This window comes from Mesoplodon bidens, assembly GCF_964165515.1.
Source record: "Mesoplodon bidens genome assembly, chromosome: 19".
Lineage (NCBI taxonomy): Eukaryota > Metazoa > Chordata > Mammalia > Artiodactyla > Ziphiidae > Mesoplodon > Mesoplodon bidens.
This window is the reverse complement of record NC_138179.1, coordinates 53,002,802-53,008,283: the sequence shown is the minus strand read 5'-3', so window position 1 is coordinate 53,008,283 and position 5,482 is coordinate 53,002,802.

The window sequence follows — 5,482 nt, the reverse complement described above, 5'->3', positions numbered from 1 at the left end:
CGGCAAGAAGAGAAGGGTGCTCGCGGCCGCCGCCATCTTCCCCAACAGAACTTCCGAAAGATCGCGAGATTAACCGTGATCCTGCGAGAGAGAGGAAAAGGGCTGGGCACCAAATATCGCGAAAAATGGTTAATACGTTGCTACTCGCGAGATTCTCCCCACCCTTCCTGCTCTGTCAATTGTCTCAGACTTGTCGGCCCTAGGTGTGGAGTTTGGTAGCTGGTAGTGTTCGGCTCCTCTGCGAAAATTGGCACTTTCGTTTTGGCTTTTAAGCAGTTTGCAAAGTTAAATCCCCAGCTCTCTTTACTAAAAGACTAGCTCTTCGAAAATATTGTTATCGGGAATATTTTATTAAAATATTCGCTTTCTTGAGATACTAGGTGGAAAAAAGATGTTGGGTGTTTGTAACAATGTCCCAAGCTAGCCCGGTACACTTAATTTACATGTCCTAATTTTCTTTTTAATTTCAGAAATATTTTTCTTGAGCAATTCCAATATTTTGGAAGATCTGGGAGATTCTGGATTAAGGAAAACTTGTTTGAAGCAGTCAGATCATCGGATGCTGTTAATTATCTTTAGGATCCCAAAGGTGTTCACAATTGATTGTATCTTTTTTGTAATCATAGTGAAAACAAGCCGTTTAGCTAATACTCTACACTACAAATCACAAAGAATGTGTAGTCATATCTCTTGTATCAGTAAATCCTCACAAAGAGAAAGCTGGAGTAATGCCGAGAAGTTCGTGGTCACTGGAACAAGAGCCAGGCTAAAATACAATTGTGCTAGCATTGGGTGGAAGTTCTTAAAATAGTTAAGGCTACCTTTTTTGTGTGTGTGTTCTTTTTTTCCATACACACCCTTGAGAATAACTGCTGAAAAGTTGGATTTTACCTAGTTTGCTGTAAGGATATTAAGCAATGGATTTCCACCGGTTCTTTAGTCTCAGACTTTCCCCATATTTCAAAAATGATATGCAGACATCCTCCAAAGCCATTCCAGCAGGTAACTGCAGTTCAGATGAGCAGGCACAGTGTAAATTTAATAAGCATAAATCTTTATTTGCCACATGCTTATTGCCACAAAGATACAAACCATGCTCCTTGAAAGTAGAACTTAAATTTTACTTCTTGTCTCTTCCTCATACCCTCATTCCTTTCAGTCACTACACAGTGAGTTTCTCGGGGCAGGAATTGCCTCTCATTTCTGAATCCCCACTACCTAGCACTATACCTGGGCTTAGCAGACAAATGTTTTACTGGGCCTAAAAAGCCTCTCTAGACCCAGCTCTTCACCCCTTGCCAAACCCCAGCCACACTGACCTTCCACCTGCAGAGAATTCCTTCACTGCTTCCTCTCCCAGGGTCCTTGAACATGCCTTTTTAACTGCTGGGAGGTCTTTCCCTACCCCACACACCTCTCCTCACTGAGGCCGACTTATTCAGATCTCAATGTAAATGTCTCTTGCTCTGGACTAGAGAAGCAAGGCTTCTCTAACCCCTCACTTGATCAGGTCCTCCGTTATATTATTTCAAATTTCTCTTTAATACCACTTTCACCATCAAAATTAATTAAGTACATGATGATGCATTCAATGCCTGTCTTCCCTGCTAAAACTATCAAGTCCAGGAAGGGCGGCTGCTTTCACTACTGTCTAGCGATACTGCCTAGCCTAGCTCCTGACACATGTCAGAGACTCAATGCATATTGTTGGGATAAACTGATAGTGTTGTCAGATAAAATACAGAACACTCAATTAAATTTGAATTTCAGATAATCAACAAAATTTTTTAGTGTAAAAGTATGTTCATGTAAATCTAGCAAAAGCATTTATCCAAGTGAGAATTTCCAAAGACAGTTCATATTTAAAGTGCTGTGGGAATTCCTCGGCAGTCCAGTTGTTAAGAGTCCATGCTTTCACTGCCAAGGGCCTGGGTTTGATCTCTGGTTGAGGAACTAAGATCCCACAAGCCGTGTGGCATGGCCAAAAAATAAATAAATAAAAACAAAAAATAAAATAAAATGCTGTTTCCTTTCCTGTTATCAAAGTGCTCTTCATCCAACAAATATCTGTGGAGTCCTAATACTTGTGTATTAGGAGCTGGTAATATAAACTTGAAAGCACAGCCCCAGCCCTTGATGGGCTCACCTGATTTAGAGTTCTGAAAATATGACTGGTCACCGTAATTGTAGGCACCCAAAACATTTTTGTTCATTTATTCTTATGCCCAAAGTATCACTGTTGGATACACAGTTACATTTCCCCATGAAAGCTCTCTGTACAAATAAACAATAATGTCTGTACTAAGTGTGGCTAGGAAACGTTAAATCAAAACTTGAAAACAGAATAAACTTTACCCAATTTTAGTCACAGAATAGAATAAGTTATTATTTCTCATCCGAAAATGCAGCTGAAATGACATTGTGGAAAAATTTGTACTCTAAAAGTAAAGATAGGAGAGACGAGTCATTAAATAAGAAAAGCATTTAAGGTACACATAGGAGTAATCTTATATGCCAAGAAGAGGAGGATGGACAAATTTTAAATGACTAAGCTTTGTGGGAGACTCCAGAGGACTCTTTAAACCAAAATCTAAGGTAACAAATTGGCCTTGGGGTGGGGGAAAATTATAACTTTAGTTAAATATTTCCCCTTGTGTACAGCCTAAGGAGAAGCTTTCTGACCTGCTTTGGGAGATTTACAGGGAAACTACAGTCATCACCTGACTGATCACCTTGGGCTTCCCAGAGTTGCCCTGACTCCCTGCCCTGGGAGGTCATGCAAATAAAGCAAATCATGCAGTCCTGGAATTTCAGAGTTCAAAGTTTTTCTGTAGAGGGAAGCAACCCGTATTTTACAAAGGCACAATTCTCACCAGTTTTTGGGCCAATCTCAGCAGTTGTATTTAACAATTTAGACACACTGAAAATGGCTTGAAGGCTTAAAGACATAACACCATAAAACTCCTAGAAGAGAACATAGGCAAAACATTCTCTGACAATAAATCATACCAATGTTTTCTTAGGTCAGTCTCCCAGGGCAATAGAAATAAAAGCAAAAATAAACAAACGGGACTTCCCTGGTGGTCCAGTGGGTAAGACTCCACACTCCCAGTGCAGGGGGCCTGGGTTCGATCCCTGGTCAGGGAACTAGATCCCACATGCGTGCCTCAACTAAGAGTCTGCATGCAGCATGCGGCAACTAAGATCCCATGAACCTCAACTAAGACCAAGCACAGCCTAAATAAATAAATATTTTTAAAAATGTACCATATCTTTTAAAAAAATAAAAAATAAACAAATGGGACCTAATCAAACGTATAAGCTTTTGTACAGCAAAGGAAACCATAAAACGAAAAGACAAGCTATAGACTGGGAGAAAAATATTTGCAAATGATGAGACCGACAAGGGCTTAATTTCCAAAATATACAAACAGTTAATGCAACTCAATAACCAAAAAAAAAAAAAAAACAATCAAAAGATGGACAGAAGATCTAAATAGACATTTCTCCAAAGAAGACATACAGATGGCCAACAGGCACATAAAGAGATTTTCAACATTGCTAATTATTAGAGAAATGTGGAAATCAAAACTACAGTGAGGTACCAGCTCACACTGGTCAGAATGGCCATCATTAAACTGTCTACAAATAATAAATGCTGGAGAGGGTGTGGAGAAAAGGGAACCCTCCTACACTGTTGATGGGAATGTAAATTGGTGCAGCCACTGTGAAAAACAGTATGGAGGTTCCCCCCAAAAATAAAAATGGAGGTGCCATATGATCCAGCAATCCCACTCCTGGGCATGTATCTGGACAAAACTATAACTCAAAAAGATACATGGGGCTTCCCTGGTGGTGCAGTGGTTGAGAGTCCGCCTGCCGATGCAGGGGACGCGGGTTTGTGCCCCGGTCTGGGAAGATTCCACGTGCCGCGGAGCGGCTGGGCCTGTGAGCCATGGCCGCTGAGCCTGCGCGTCCAGAGCCTGTGCTCCGCAACGGGAGAGGCCACAACAGTGAGAGTCCCGTGTACTGCAAAAAAAAAAAAAAAAAAGGAAAATTGATAGAGTAATTTTGCTGAACTCATGCCAACGTTTAACAAAGTGGACCAGTCACTTCATCTAATTGGCTCATTAGGTCTCACGTCATCTGCCATCATGTTAGACACTGGTGGAGACCTTTACATCCAGGCCTTCTTGCAGCAATGAATGAGGAGTTACCACACCTGAGTTCAAGTACTTAATTCTATCCTCTTTTCTTCTTTCTTTTTTCTTGATAGTATTAATTTTACTTCCATAGATGATTAAAAAGTTGTCATGAAAAACTTAGTCTTTTTCTTGGCTGAGCCGCATGGCATGTGGGACCCTAGTTCCCCCATCAGGGATGGAACCGGGGCCCCTGGCAGTGAGAGCACCGAGTCATAACCACTGGACCACCAGGAATTCCCCGTCTTTTTTTTTTTTTTTTTTTTGGCAGGGTCTACAAATAATTTTATTGAACAAATAACACAACAGCCTTCCTAGATTGAGGGCTACCCTCCCCAAGCCATTTCTCACACGCTTAAAGAACAGAGTTTGCCCAGTAAGGAATTTTTTTTAAAAAAGTCATTTTTATGTAGAAATCAGACTCTGCCCCAACATCCTGGACTAGACTATTTACAAGCTTTCACATTTTAAGTATTCCTTTATGATTGTTCTCTCCTTTCTCTCCCTACCCAGGGCTCCAGTACTTTCCTCTTACTGATCCTGAAGGGATGGGTATACTGTAGTGGAAGGGGTGGTGGGCTCCTCAGAGCTACTGGCACCAGCCCTAGGGTGCTGTCCCTTATCACAGGGTGGTGGATGTGTAAGGGCAAGGGGGATTAGACACAGTAGGTGGGATGTGGCAACACCCCATAGGCACAGGCATCCAGAGCCCTTCCTGATCCCCATCCTATGCCCTCTCAGTTGGGGTGGGGGTCAACAACTAGTTGCAGTGGGGAGGGATCAGCCCAGCCCCGGGTAGAGGGAGAAACCTCCCACACCTATTGACAGCCAGCAAACTGTCCATCCATCTGAGGGTGGGAACAGATGGGCAGGTAGGCAGGAAGAATCAGGCTTGTTCTGCCTCCAGCTTCTGTCCAACACAGGAGGAATCGAGGTAGCAAACGGCTGCAATGCTCCAACGAGACGGTAAAGGAAGTGAGGGAAAGGAAGTTCCCATTTGTGTACAGCTCCCACAGCCCTGGGGCTGGAAAAAGGCAGACCATACTTGTGAAGTGCTGTGGCCTCCAGCAGGGCTGGGCCCCAGGCAAGCTTGGAAGAACGCAGGCCAGGCAAGGGCACAGGAACCAGGCATTCCTGACCAGCATATGCCCTGCCATGCTCCTTGTAGGGATTGCTGGGAAAGGTGGACTGGTAACTCCGCCATCAGCCCTTGCCAGCCACCAGCCACCTCTTGTCCACAGACAAACCAACACCCAACCAGCACTGTAGGACTGCCCTGC